Here is a 16598-nt window from a genome sequence, read left to right as displayed (position 1 = left end):
AGGTCATTTAGTTGCTCCAATGGCCATTGGAGGGATGCCCGCCTGCCAACGTCAAGGCAGACCCCCCCTAAGCGGGTCCTAACACTGACCCTTCAGCCTGCTTCCTTGAGCTTCTGGCAAAGATATCTCTAATGAGACAGAAAGGGGCATTTTTTATATACACCCCTTTACTTATTAACCCTTAATAGGGAACACATGGGATGGATAGCAGCATTGTAACCAGGCTGTGTGATACAAAGTAAATACAAATACAAAAAAAAGAGAAGTCCTGCGCTTAAGCTGCAAGGACTACAACACACATCAGCCCCAATATATAGTAAAAACCAAAGAAAAGAAAATGTTACCTGCGCTTTTTCCTTAATCCCTATGTATATTTAGACAAATGGAGGTCATTTAGTTGCTCCAATGGCCATTGGAGGGATGCCCGCCTGCCAACGTCAAGGCAGACCCCCCCTAAGCGGGTCCTAACACTGACCCTTCAGCCTGCTTCCTTGAGCTTCTGGCAAAGATATCTCTAATGAGACAGAAAGGGGCATTTTTTATATACACCCCTTTACTTATTAACCCTTAATAGGGAACACATGGGATGGATAGCAGCATTGTAACCAGGCTGTGTGATACAAAGTAAATACAAATACAAAAAAAAAGAGAAGTCCTGCGCTTAAGCTGCAAGGACTACAACACACATCAGCCCCAATATATAGTAAAAACCAAAGAAAAGAAAATGTTACCTGCGCTTTTTCCTTAATCCCTATGTATATTTAGACAAATGGAGGTCATTTAGTTGCTCCAATGGCCATTGGAGGGATGCCCGCCTGCCAACGTCAAGGCAGACCCCCCCTAAGCGGGTCCTAACACTGACCCTTCAGCCTGCTTCCTTGAGCTTCTGGCAAAGATATCTCTAATGAGACAGAAAGGGGCATTTTTTATATACACCCCTTTACTTATTAACCCTTAATAGGGAACACATGGGATGGATAGCAGCATTGTAACCAGGCTGTGTGATACAAAGTAAATACAAATACAAAAAAAAGAGAAGTCCTGCGCTTAAGCTGCAAGGACTACAACACACATCAGCCCCAATATATAGTAAAAACCAAAGAAAAGAAAATGTTACCTGCGCTTTTTCCTTAATCCCTATGTATATTTAGACAAATGGAGGTCATTTAGTTGCTCCAATGGCCATTGGAGGGATGCCCGCCTGCCAACGTCAAGGCAGACCCCCCCTAAGCGGGTCCTAACACTGACCCTTCAGCCTGCTTCCTTGAGCTTCTGGCAAAGATATCTCTAATGAGACAGAAAGGGGCATTTTTTATATACACCCCTTTACTTATTAACCCTTAATAGGGAACACATGGGATGGATAGCAGCATTGTAACCAGGCTGTGCGATACAAAGTAAATACAAATACAAAAAAAAGAGAAGTCCTGCGCTTAAGCTGCAAGGACTACAACACACATCAGCCCCAATATATAGTAAAAACCAAAGAAAAGAAAATGTTACCTGCGCTTTTTCCTTAATCCCTATGTATATTTAGACAAATGGAGGTCATTTAGTTGCTCCAATGGCCATTGGAGGGATGCCCGCCTGCCAACGTCAAGGCAGACCCCCCCTAAGCGGGTCCTAACACTGACCCTTCAGCCTGCTTCCTTGAGCTTCTGGCAAAGATATCTCTAATGAGACAGAAAGGGGCATTTTTTATATACACCCCTTTACTTATTAACCCTTAATAGGGAACACATGGGATGGATAGCAGCATTGTAACCAGGCTGTGTGATACAAAGTAAATACAAATACAAAAAAAAGAGAAGTCCTGCGCTTAAGCTGCAAGGACTACAACACACATCAGCCCCAATATATAGTAAAAACCAAAGAAAAGAAAATGTTACCTGCGCTTTTTCCTTAATCCCTATGTATATTTAGACAAATGGAGGTCATTTAGTTGCTCCAATGGCCATTGGAGGGATGCCCGCCTGCCAACGTCAAGGCAGACCCCCCCCCTAAGCGGGTCCTAACACTGACCCTTCAGCCTGCTTCCTTGAGCTTCTGGCAAAGATATCTCTAATGAGACAGAAAGGGGCATTTTTTATATACACCCCTTTACTTATTAACCCTTAATAGGGAACACATGGGATGGATAGCAGCATTGTAACCAGGCTGTGTGATACAAAGTAAATACAAATACAAAAAAAAGAGAAGTCCTGCGCTTAAGCTGCAAGGACTACAACACACATCAGCCCCAATATATAGTAAAAACCAAAGAAAAGAAAATGTTACCTGCGCTTTTTCCTTAATCCCTATGTATATTTAGACAAATGGAGGTCATTTAGTTGCTCCAATGGCCATTGGAGGGATGCCCGCCTGCCAACGTCAAGGCAGACCCCCCCTAAGCGGGTCCTAACACTGACCCTTCAGCCTGCTTCCTTGAGCTTCTGGCAAAGATATCTCTAATGAGACAGAAAGGGGCATTTTTTATATACACCCCTTTACTTATTAACCCTTAATAGGGAACACATGGGATGGATAGCAGCATTGTAACCAGGCTGTGTGATACAAAGTAAATACAAATACAAAAAAAAGAGAAGTCCTGCGCTTAAGCTGCAAGGACTACAACACACATCAGCCCCAATATATAGTAAAAACCAAAGAAAAGAAAATGTTACCTGCGCTTTTTCCTTAATCCCTATGTATATTTAGACAAATGGAGGTCATTTAGTTGCTCCAATGGCCATTGGAGGGATGCCCGCCTGCCAACGTCAAGGCAGACCCCCCCTAAGCGGGTCCTAACACTGACCCTTCAGCCTGCTTCCTTGAGCTTCTGGCAAAGATATCTCTAATGAGACAGAAAGGGGCATTTTTTATATACACCCCTTTACTTATTAACCCTTAATAGGGAACACATGGGATGGATAGCAGCATTGTAACCAGGCTGTGTGATACAAAGTAAATACAAATACAAAAAAAAGAGAAGTCCTGCGCTTAAGCTGCAAGGACTACAACACACATCAGCCCCAATATATAGTAAAAACCAAAGAAAAGAAAATGTTACCTGCGCTTTTTCCTTAATCCCTATGTATATTTAGACAAATGGAGGTCATTTAGTTGCTCCAATGGCCATTGGAGGGATGCCCGCCTGCCAACGTCAAGGCAGACCCCCCCTAAGCGGGTCCTAACACTGACCCTTCAGCCTGCTTCCTTGAGCTTCTGGCAAAGATATCTCTAATGAGACAGAAAGGGGCATTTTTTATATACACCCCTTTACTTATTAACCCTTAATAGGGAACACATGGGATGGATAGCAGCATTGTAACCAGGCTGTGTGATACAAAGTAAATACAAATACAAAAAAAAGAGAAGTCCTGCGCTTAAGCTGCAAGGACTACAACACACATCAGCCCCAATATATAGTAAAAACCAAAGAAAAGAAAATGTTACCTGCGCTTTTTCCTTAATCCCTATGTATATTTAGACAAATGGAGGTCATTTAGTTGCTCCAATGGCCATTGGAGGGATGCCCGCCTGCCAACGTCAAGGCAGACCCCCCCCCTAAGCGGGTCCTAACACTGACCCTTCAGCCTGCTTCCTTGAGCTTCTGGCAAAGATATCTCTAATGAGACAGAAAGGGGCATTTTTTATATACACCCCTTTACTTATTAACCCTTAATAGGGAACACATGGGATGGATAGCAGCATTGTAACCAGGCTGTGTGATACAAAGTAAATACAAATACAAAAAAAAGAGAAGTCCTGCGCTTAAGCTGCAAGGACTACAACACACATCAGCCCCAATATATAGTAAAAACCAAAGAAAAGAAAATGTTACCTGCGCTTTTTCCTTAATCCCTATGTATATTTAGACAAATGGAGGTCATTTAGTTGCTCCAATGGCCATTGGAGGGATGCCCGCCTGCCAACGTCAAGGCAGACCCCCCCTAAGCGGGTCCTAACACTGACCCTTCAGCCTGCTTCCTTGAGCTTCTGGCAAAGATATCTCTAATGAGACAGAAAGGGGCATTTTTTATATACACCCCTTTACTTATTAACCCTTAATAGGGAACACATGGGATGGATAGCAGCATTGTAACCAGGCTGTGTGATACAAAGTAAATACAAATACAAAAAAAAGAGAAGTCCTGCGCTTAAGCTGCAAGGACTACAACACACATCAGCCCCAATATATAGTAAAAACCAAAGAAAAGAAAATGTTACCTGCGCTTTTTCCTTAATCCCTATGTATATTTAGACAAATGGAGGTCATTTAGTTGCTCCAATGGCCATTGGAGGGATGCCCGCCTGCCAACGTCAAGGCAGACCCCCCCTAAGCGGGTCCTAACACTGACCCTTCAGCCTGCTTCCTTGAGCTTCTGGCAAAGATATCTCTAATGAGACAGAAAGGGGCATTTTTTATATACACCCCTTTACTTATTAACCCTTAATAGGGAACACATGGGATGGATAGCAGCATTGTAACCAGGCTGTGTGATACAAAGTAAATACAAATACAAAAAAAAGAGAAGTCCTGCGCTTAAGCTGCAAGGACTACAACACACATCAGCCCCAATATATAGTAAAAACCAAAGAAAAGAAAATGTTACCTGCGCTTTTTCCTTAATCCCTATGTATATTTAGACAAATGGAGGTCATTTAGTTGCTCCAATGGCCATTGGAGGGATGCCCGCCTGCCAACGTCAAGGCAGACCCCCCCTAAGCGGGTCCTAACACTGACCCTTCAGCCTGCTTCCTTGAGCTTCTGGCAAAGATATCTCTAATGAGACAGAAAGGGGCATTTTTTATATACACCCCTTTACTTATTAACCCTTAATAGGGAACACATGGGATGGATAGCAGCATTGTAACCAGGCTGTGTGATACAAAGTAAATACAAATACAAAAAAAAGAGAAGTCCTGCGCTTAAGCTGCAAGGACTACAACACACATCAGCCCCAATATATAGTAAAAACCAAAGAAAAGAAAATGTTACCTGCGCTTTTTCCTTAATCCCTATGTATATTTAGACAAATGGAGGTCATTTAGTTGCTCCAATGGCCATTGGAGGGATGCCCGCCTGCCAACGTCAAGGCAGACCCCCCTAAGCGGGTCCTAACACTGACCCTTCAGCCTGCTTCCTTGAGCTTCTGGCAAAGATATCTCTAATGAGACAGAAAGGGGCATTTTTTATATACACCCCTTTACTTATTAACCCTTAATAGGGAACACATGGGATGGATAGCAGCATTGTAACCAGGCTGTGTGATACAAAGTAAATACAAATACAAAAAAAAGAGAAGTCCTGCGCTTAAGCTGCAAGGACTACAACACACATCAGCCCCAATATATAGTAAAAACCAAAGAAAAGAAAATGTTACCTGCGCTTTTTCCTTAATCCCTATGTATATTTAGACAAATGGAGGTCATTTAGTTGCTCCAATGGCCATTGGAGGGATGCCCGCCTGCCAACGTCAAGGCAGACCCCCCCTAAGCGGGTCCTAACACTGACCCTTCAGCCTGCTTCCTTGAGCTTCTGGCAAAGATATCTCTAATGAGACAGAAAGGGGCATTTTTTATATACACCCCTTTACTTATTAACCCTTAATAGGGAACACATGGGATGGATAGCAGCATTGTAACCAGGCTGTGTGATACAAAGTAAATACAAATACAAAAAAAAGAGAAGTCCTGCGCTTAAGCTGCAAGGACTACAACACACATCAGCCCCAATATATAGTAAAAACCAAAGAAAAGAAAATGTTACCTGCGCTTTTTCCTTAATCCCTATGTATATTTAGACAAATATACATAGGGATTAAGGAAAAAGCGCAGGTAACATTTTCTTTTCTTTGGTTTTTACTATATATTGGGGCTGATGTGTGTTGTAGTCCTTGCAGCTTAAGCGCAGGACTTCTCTTTTTTTTGTATTTGTATTTACTTTGTATCACACAGCCTGGTTACAATGCTGCTATCCATCCCATGTGTTCCCTATTAAGGGTTAATAAGTAAAGGGGTGTATATAAAAAATGCCCCTTTCTGTCTCATTAGAGATATCTTTGCCAGAAGCTCAAGGAAGCAGGCTGAAGGGTCAGTGTTAGGACCCGCTTAGGGGGGGTCTGCCTTGACGTTGGCAGGCGGGCATCCCTCCAATGGCCATTGGAGCAACTAAATGACCTCCATTTGTCTAAATATACATAGGGATTAAGGAAAAAGCGCAGGTAACATTTTCTTTTCTTTGGTTTTTACTATATATTGGGGCTGATGTGTGTTGTAGTCCTTGCAGCTTAAGCGCAGGACTTCTCTTTTTTTTGTATTTGTATTTACTTTGTATCACACAGCCTGGTTACAATGCTGCTATCCATCCCATGTGTTCCCTATTAAGGGTTAATAAGTAAAGGGGTGTATATAAAAAATGCCCCTTTCTGTCTCATTAGAGATATCTTTGCCAGAAGCTCAAGGAAGCAGGCTGAAGGGTCAGTGTTAGGACCCGCTTAGGGGGGGTCTGCCTTGACGTTGGCAGGCGGGCATCCCTCCAATGGCCATTGGAGCAACTAAATGACCTCCATTTGTCTAAATATACATAGGGATTAAGGAAAAAGCGCAGGTAACATTTTCTTTTCTTTGGTTTTTACTATATATTGGGGCTGATGTGTGTTGTAGTCCTTGCAGCTTAAGCGCAGGACTTCTCTTTTTTTTGTATTTGTATTTACTTTGTATCACACAGCCTGGTTACAATGCTGCTATCCATCCCATGTGTTCCCTATTAAGGGTTAATAAGTAAAGGGGTGTATATAAAAAATGCCCCTTTCTGTCTCATTAGAGATATCTTTGCCAGAAGCTCAAGGAAGCAGGCTGAAGGGTCAGTGTTAGGACCCGCTTAGGGGGGGTCTGCCTTGACGTTGGCAGGCGGGCATCCCTCCAATGGCCATTGGAGCAACTAAATGACCTCCATTTGTCTAAATATACATAGGGATTAAGGAAAAAGCGCAGGTAACATTTTCTTTTCTTTGGTTTTTACTATATATTGGGGCTGATGTGTGTTGTAGTCCTTGCAGCTTAAGCGCAGGACTTCTCTTTTTTTTGTATTTGTATTTACTTTGTATCACACAGCCTGGTTACAATGCTGCTATCCATCCCATGTGTTCCCTATTAAGGGTTAATAAGTAAAGGGGTGTATATAAAAAATGCCCCTTTCTGTCTCATTAGAGATATCTTTGCCAGAAGCTCAAGGAAGCAGGCTGAAGGGTCAGTGTTAGGACCCGCTTAGGGGGGGTCTGCCTTGACGTTGGCAGGCGGGCATCCCTCCAATGGCCATTGGAGCAACTAAATGACCTCCATTTGTCTAAATATACATAGGGATTAAGGAAAAAGCGCAGGTAACATTTTCTTTTCTTTGGTTTTTACTATATATTGGGGCTGATGTGTGTTGTAGTCCTTGCAGCTTAAGCGCAGGACTTCTCTTTTTTTTGTATTTGTATTTACTTTGTATCACACAGCCTGGTTACAATGCTGCTATCCATCCCATGTGTTCCCTATTAAGGGTTAATAAGTAAAGGGGTGTATATAAAAAATGCCCCTTTCTGTCTCATTAGAGATATCTTTGCCAGAAGCTCAAGGAAGCAGGCTGAAGGGTCAGTGTTAGGACCCGCTTAGGGGGGGTCTGCCTTGACGTTGGCAGGCGGGCATCCCTCCAATGGCCATTGGAGCAACTAAATGACCTCCATTTGTCTAAATATACATAGGGATTAAGGAAAAAGCGCAGGTAACATTTTCTTTTCTTTGGTTTTTACTATATATTGGGGCTGATGTGTGTTGTAGTCCTTGCAGCTTAAGCGCAGGACTTCTCTTTTTTTTGTATTTGTATTTACTTTGTATCACACAGCCTGGTTACAATGCTGCTATCCATCCCATGTGTTCCCTATTAAGGGTTAATAAGTAAAGGGGTGTATATAAAAAATGCCCCTTTCTGTCTCATTAGAGATATCTTTGCCAGAAGCTCAAGGAAGCAGGCTGAAGGGTCAGTGTTAGGACCCGCTTAGGGGGGGTCTGCCTTGACGTTGGCAGGCGGGCATCCCTCCAATGGCCATTGGAGCAACTAAATGACCTCCATTTGTCTAAATATACATAGGGATTAAGGAAAAAGCGCAGGTAACATTTTCTTTTCTTTGGTTTTTACTATATATTGGGGCTGATGTGTGTTGTAGTCCTTGCAGCTTAAGCGCAGGACTTCTCTTTTTTTTGTATTTGTATTTACTTTGTATCACACAGCCTGGTTACAATGCTGCTATCCATCCCATGTGTTCCCTATTAAGGGTTAATAAGTAAAGGGGTGTATATAAAAAATGCCCCTTTCTGTCTCATTAGAGATATCTTTGCCAGAAGCTCAAGGAAGCAGGCTGAAGGGTCAGTGTTAGGACCCGCTTAGGGGGGGTCTGCCTTGACGTTGGCAGGCGGGCATCCCTCCAATGGCCATTGGAGCAACTAAATGACCTCCATTTGTCTAAATATACATAGGGATTAAGGAAAAAGCGCAGGTAACATTTTCTTTTCTTTGGTTTTTACTATATATTGGGGCTGATGTGTGTTGTAGTCCTTGCAGCTTAAGCGCAGGACTTCTCTTTTTTTTGTATTTGTATTTACTTTGTATCACACAGCCTGGTTACAATGCTGCTATCCATCCCATGTGTTCCCTATTAAGGGTTAATAAGTAAAGGGGTGTATATAAAAAATGCCCCTTTCTGTCTCATTAGAGATATCTTTGCCAGAAGCTCAAGGAAGCAGGCTGAAGGGTCAGTGTTAGGACCCGCTTAGGGGGGGTCTGCCTTGACGTTGGCAGGCGGGCATCCCTCCAATGGCCATTGGAGCAACTAAATGACCTCCATTTGTCTAAATATACATAGGGATTAAGGAAAAAGCGCAGGTAACATTTTCTTTTCTTTGGTTTTTACTATATATTGGGGCTGATGTGTGTTGTAGTCCTTGCAGCTTAAGCGCAGGACTTCTCTTTTTTTTGTATTTGTATTTACTTTGTATCACACAGCCTGGTTACAATGCTGCTATCCATCCCATGTGTTCCCTATTAAGGGTTAATAAGTAAAGGGGTGTATATAAAAAATGCCCCTTTCTGTCTCATTAGAGATATCTTTGCCAGAAGCTCAAGGAAGCAGGCTGAAGGGTCAGTGTTAGGACCCGCTTAGGGGGGGTCTGCCTTGACGTTGGCAGGCGGGCATCCCTCCAATGGCCATTGGAGCAACTAAATGACCTCCATTTGTCTAAATATACATAGGGATTAAGGAAAAAGCGCAGGTAACATTTTCTTTTCTTTGGTTTTTACTATATATTGGGGCTGATGTGTGTTGTAGTCCTTGCAGCTTAAGCGCAGGACTTCTCTTTTTTTTTGTATTTGTATTTACCTTTGGATTTATGTTGTCACTGTGCATGAAAGGTCTGGGTGTCATTTTTTGGTTGGAAATGGATAGGCTTGCTTGCACAGAAGTGAGTTTCCTGAAAGCAAATTATCGCAGCTTTAGAATTAACCATCTCTCTAGCTGCTTGTCTGTGTTTATATGGACAGTTAAGCCCTTTCACATTAAGGGATAGATATTTAAATGAGTTGTCAGCCGTGGAGCTGGATGTGGGGTGAACTTATAGAGATATGCGTCATCAATCTAAATACGAGATTACACTTATCGGGCAAGTTAGGATCTTTCAACATATTCACTGCATGGTATGATTGTGGCAATAAAGGAGGGGGTGTGAGATAGACTGTGGGCCAATGGGCAAGGAAGAGATAGCTGTATGGAAGGACAGATTGTCTAAGGGTGAATAGTGAACCCTATTAACAATCTTCCTGCTCCGTGAGCAAGAACATTGATCGAGGTAGGTGTGATGAAATTCCTCGCTCCTAGGGTCGGTCATAGGGGTCTTGGGGCTAACCACTGCCTGGGTTGCCCTAGTATTAATTACTCACTTATATGGCCTGTTCTTCTTAAACCCTCGAGGGCTGTTAGACTCTGTAGCTGTACTTTTAAACTGTTGCTTTTTTTTTTTTTAACATTTGTGTGACTCAACTTCACTGAACTTGTAACTTAACATATATTAATTATGTGCGTCACATGCATAATATGCAGCCACAACAGCACTGAAATGCTTGTGTCCTATAGCTTGTTACACTGTACTATTGTTTGTGCACTAGGGGGGCAACACATTACTAAATGACACTGAAATAAACAGTCTCGATGTTTACTCTTTACCTTGGGATGTGCCAGTTTATCCAAACTACTGCATCTTTGTGGGAGGTAGTGATAAACAACGCTGCAGGAGAGGTGATGGCATGGCCACGGGGACCGAGGGGGGCTCACCCGGGCCACCCACGCCCAACCCCTCCCGATCCCGACCCGCACTCCACTAACCCCAACCCCAATAGCCCACCCCTCCCTTCCCGACCCCATGAGGTTTCTTGACAAGTAAGCAATATAAAATAACACTGTCTACAACACCGGTTAGCCTTATGAGGCTACTTATGATATGCTCAGCACATAATGTACTATGCTTGCCTCCCCTTATACTTGCCTTAGGATACGAGCAGTCAGAGTAGTCACCCCTTACAGCACCCTATAGTTAAGTTTAGCCTGTGTAAATATGTATGACTATTGTGAAACCGTGACTGCATCTCGTTACTCTGATAAGAGCAGCTAACATGTTATACGGCAAGACTATAATGACATGCTCATAAGCACTAAAACTGAACCTGAGTAATTGAATATATAGCATACTTAACCAGTTTGGCGTTACTTATGACGGGCTCTGCACTTGAAGCATTATGTCGGCCTCCCCTTATACTTGCATTAGGATTAGAGCAGCCTGCGTAATCTTCCCTTACTGCGCTATACAGTTAAGTTTAACCTGTGTAAATATATTAGACTATTGTGCAACTGCGACAGCTTCTCGTTACTCTACTCTAAGCAGTTACCCTGTTATGCAGCGAGCTGTAAAAGACAGGATTATAAGCACTAAACCAGAACCTGAGATGTTTAATATATGGTATGCTTAGTCAGTTACATGGTACACATGAACATTACCGTTGGAGTATTCCCCAATTGCTGATGTGGTTCTTAATTACTATAAAATGAGGCTGCCTCTAACAGGAGATGTTGCATTGTGTTTTATGATCCCAACCTGTATGGAAAATGTACATCCCCTCATCTTTATTCTGTATCCCATTTAACAAATGCCTCAATAAAAGAAAGATTGTCAAAAAAACAAAAAAAACAACGCTGCATGGCAAATTAGCCACCGGTATGACCACAGTTGGGTAAAACTGAAGACTGTGCCCACAGTCTTATTATGTGGCAAGCCCCAGTGTGTATTAGGGGGACCATCTAAAACAAACAGCAGTTTTGTGCTTTTTAAGCCTCCATTGATATGGAATAACCACTATACATTGAAATCTAAGAGAAGTCACGCCTATTCTTAACTGCCCCATAATTCCTGTCGTCCTCTCACATTGTTCCCTACTCTATTGTGGGACCTCTATGTTTTGAGTGTCCACCCCTTTGCCCATGTGACCAGTTTTTCCGGTCAAGACCAAGTTAAGTGTCATATAAATGTTGCTCCCTGTACACATGTTAACTCATACATATTCAGTTAAAACAGTAATGACATAATCTGATAACTTGATGACGTATTAACATAAACATGCTAGTTTGTTACACTCTCCTTCGTGTGTTCAATCGACAGTAGAAGGGGGCCAAGAGCGTAATCTATAAGCACCATTACATAGCTCTTGATCAACATCCCATCAATCCAGACATTTAACTAGCATAGTCCCAACTAATCTAAATATAACTTTGTTTTAGAACTGAGTACTCTGCTATTTAACCTCTCAATTAACAGTCTAGTTATATAATTGGTTTACAATCCTCTCTGACCACTGAATTAAGACATGCATTATGCCAATGTTAAATTTCACCATGGTTGGGCATTCTCTGCCTCACTGGGCACGGTGCATCGGACACCCGACCATTCTGGTCGAAGCTTGGATGGTGAGTGACAGGGTGGAGAAGACAAGTCAGACACTTGCAACAGTCCCCACACTTTCAGTTTGGCTAGGCCCACCTCCGGTTCCAAGATGGGTACGACTCTATCGCCTCACCAGACCAGGAGTTTCGTGGGATATCCCCACCTATATGAGACATTGTTGTTGCAGAATGTTTTGGTGACTGCAATAAATTCTCTGCGTCTGGCCATGATCGTCGCTGACAAATCCGCAAATATGAGATGTGCTGATATGGTTCCAGTAAGGAGGTGAGTTTCCGTGTGTCTGTTAGGAGCAAATCCTTTGATCGGAAAAAATTGAACATAGCGATGGTGTCCCTTGGAGTGTCATTTGCAAAGTGCTGCGGTCGAAGTAGGCAATGCAAAGACATTCGGATACCTCTAGCTGCGGGACCAGGGTTTTACACAGGGTCTTGAGGTAAGCAGGTAGCTTCTCAGTGGTGACAGAGTCCACTATACCCCTAAAACTAATGTTGTTTTGCCTTGAGCGGTCTTCAAAATCGGTGATCTCGTGCCGTAAGATTGTTTGTTCCGTTTCAAGTTTCTGTATTTTGTCTGCAGCTGAGTTGTGGGCTCTGCATTGTTCCTCCATTTTCTGTTCAAGATGAGTAGTTCTGCTGTCTAGATCCGCTATCTCTCTGCTGAGATCTCTCAACAATTCTTGAAATCGACTTGCAGCGTGGTCTTTAAAATCATTAGCATAATAGAAATGCTTTTATCAGTAGCTGGAATGTCCTCAGGGGAGAACTGAGCTTGATCATGCTCAGAGGCCCCATCTGAAGTGGTTGTGTTTGCACCTTCATTGCCATTTTGAATAAACTTGAGGCGATCCTTACAGTTCTGGCATGGGATGTGTGAGCTTTAATTGTTTAGAGGGTGCCATCGGCTTACTGGGATCTCAAGGGTCCTTTTGATGTAAATGTTTGCTAAATGTGGCAACATGCTGTGTCTGGCTTAGTGGTCACGGAGCTCTGACGGCGTTTAGCCACTCCACCCTTTAATTACCATTTTAACCTATGCTTGTCACCTTGTGTTAAAACAAAAAACAAAGTTAGGGTGCGCCTTTAATGTAAATATTTTGTACAAAATATTTACATTAAAGGCACACCCTTCCTTTGTTTTTTGTTCTATCTCTAATTATCTATAGGGAATTAGAGGGTAGCCCCTTTTCTGTAGGTGTGCTGCCGGTATAATATTTATACTCCTTAATTCTGTGGCACTTTAGCGCTGATCCTACCTTGAACTTTTTTACCTATATTGTCACCTTGTGTGTCTGTAAAAGAGGCCAAGCATTCAAGGGTAACCTTTGATCATGGTCATTTAGGTGATATCTGTTATCATTAGGATTTAAAAAGGAGCCAAACAACTATGTGATCATACATGGCTTCATATGATCACCATCCTTCAATAAAATACATTTTATTTGCATGATCAGTCAGTCATACTTTCAAAATCAAAATCAATTACAACATTTCACAATTTCTGCTAACATATGCAAACTTGTGATCACAAATGCATATTTACTTTCTCACTAACTATATATATGTATTTGAAGGGGAGCTGTAAACACATTTTGTATATACATATATCATTTATTTACAGTTTTCCTTCAATTACACTAATTGATCTGACCTGACCATAAGCAAATAGAATCTGGATTACTGAATGTTCAGTGTGTTATTGGAAATACATTTACATGTATTAAAGCTTCATCACTAAAATGTAAATTGTGGTGAGTGACACATTTATACAAAATAAAATTCCAAGCTCAGTCAAGATGTCATCCAACTCAATATTGTTGACTTTATTTTAATGTAACTCATTGTGAATAAACTTCATTAGCCATTCCACTCTGCCCAAGCCCAATTATTTCTTGTCTGTATGTGTCATACCCATTCTTACTGACACTGTTTTTAATTACCCCTTCTATAGATGGCCAATTTATATTTGGATTTTGCTATTGTTTTATTGTATAATAGACCTCAATCTGGCACACTAAATTTATTTTTTATTTTTCTTTGCAGTAGTTATTTATTTTAGTGATCAAAGTGTGTTGTTTTTTTTGTAATGTGCAATATGGAGTTCTAGTGGACAGAATAGAATACCAAAATTGTCAGTGATTTAATTGACTACAGTTATTCATTCCCCTACAGGTAGTTCTGTTTGTTGTTCTAATTCACTGGTCAAGTAATATCAGTCACCTTTCATCCTCTTGAACTGGCAAAGTGCTTATGCAAAAAAGCCAGCAGCTTTGATTTGCCGTTTTCCTTGGTTATATGACTCACACCTGGTAACGTCTTGACATAGATCTATTTAGACATGCTATATAATTTAATTCCACTCTAATTCCACTGTGCAATTAACTCCTAATAACACACAGTAAAAGCAGATGGATGAAACCATGTTTTTACCAATTTCCTTATTTAAAATTTGCCCGCGGGGCTGCGTGTTATTTATTGATAACAACCAAATATCAAAACAACAAATGCCCTCTAAACTAGAAACATAATAATGAAAGTATAATACAAAATAGCCTTTAAATGTGTTTTCGTTCAACTGATCGAAATATCTTAAAAATAACTATAGTTAAGGAAGAAAGGTTTATTGCAGGTTTATTCAGCAAACAGTTTAAATAAAATGAAATAGAAAACCTCATTTTTAAATGGATTAAAAGCTTAGATTTTATGATCAGACATACATGTTTATATTTTTATTTAAAGAGACTTTATTTTTATTATGCTTTAAATGCACATTTAATACTTATATTTATGGTTGCTAATGCTTACACAAAAACTATGTATACACATTATATGTGCTAGCAGATATTTTTTATCCCTTTCGATATTCAATATAATAAAAATATAGCAAATATAGCAACATTTTATAATGTCGCTAGCATGTCCATATTGTCCATAGAATATCTATAAATCAAAATTGTGAAGCACCCCACATGACGACAACAACACTTGAGAACTTCTTATAAAATAAAAATACTTGCATTTTTGAAGTTTAAGTACAATTCACACAACAGGAGGGCACAAGGGTGATACGGTGCTATCCATCATTATCTAGAAAGCTTAAACTATCTTTTTAATTGTTGGAAAAGCTGTAAAACATTGTCTAGAGCAAGCAACAACCCTGGCTTAACCCCTTAACGCCGTTACGGCATTCTATGCCGTCCCGCATAAAATGGGCTTTAAAGCCATTGAGGCGGCATAGAACGCCGTAACGTCTTTGAGCCCTGGAGCCACTGGGATACTTACCTTCCCAACGCTCCGCTTTGGTAGGACTGCCTGACAGCCCAGGCAGCCATCCCATGGCAAATCAGGCCCCCGAGGGCCATGTGATCGCTCTCAAAGAGTGATCACATGGCCCCCTATAGCTGGCTGTGGATCTGACAGCAGGGGGACTGTCTGAAATGTCAGACAGTCCCCCTGCTGGTGGGAAAGTAAATATCTAATATATATACATCTTATATATATGTAACGTGATACGTCATGAATTTTGATGTTAATATAAGCAATGACATTCTATATATATCTATCTATATATAAAATACAAATAACTGCAAATATTTAAATATAGATAAATATATATAATTACTTAAATAACTACATAAGTATATATGTAGAATTTAAAAAAAATATATATGTATATATATATATATAAAAATTCTACATGTATGCATAAGTAATATTTTAACAGAATTATGTGATTTAATTAATTAAAATTTGATTGACGTGCATGACAACCCAGGCAGCAAGTGCAGAGAATTAAATTCACATGCGCTATATTTAACCCTGTAACTTTCCAAAACACCATAAAACCTGTACATGGGGGGTACTGTTTTACTCGAGAGACTTCGCTGAACACAAATATTATGTATGACAAAGATGATATATTTAGTAAAAGTGAAATATGTTGCATTTTTCACACATGAACGGCACTTTTACTGATGTTATTATTGTTGTAATATGTTTTACTGTTTTGAAACATTTATGTTTGTGTTCAGTGAAGTCTCCCAAGTATAACAGTACCCCCTATGTACAGGTTTTATGGTGTTTTGGAAAGTTAGAGAGTCAACTATTAGGCTTGCATTTCATTTTTTTCACATTGAAATTTGCCAGACTGGTTACGTTGCATTTGAGACCGTATGGTAGCCCAGGAATGAGAATTACCACCATGATGGCATACCATTTGAAAAAGTAGATAACCCAAGGTATTGCAAATAGGGTATGTCCAGTCATATTTAGTAGCCACTTAGTCACAAACACTGGCCAAATATTAGTTTTTTTTGCTTTTTTCACACAAAAACAAATATGAAAGCTAACTTTGGCCAGTGTTTGTGACTAAGTGGCTACAATAAAAGACTGGACATAACCCACTTGCAATACCTTGGGTTGTCTACTTTTGCAAATGGTATGCCATCATGGGAGTAAATCTCATTCCTGGGCTACCATACGGTATCAAAGTGTCAGGATCGGGACAGGGATCCAACACGCAGAGTACAAATAGTAGCCAGATACGTATACCGGACCTTAGAATGGCCGGAC

This window comes from Pelobates fuscus, chromosome 1 (genome assembly GCF_036172605.1).
Source record: "Pelobates fuscus isolate aPelFus1 chromosome 1, aPelFus1.pri, whole genome shotgun sequence".
Taxonomy (NCBI): Eukaryota; Metazoa; Chordata; class Amphibia; order Anura; family Pelobatidae; genus Pelobates; species Pelobates fuscus.
This window is presented reverse-complemented; position numbering follows the sequence as displayed.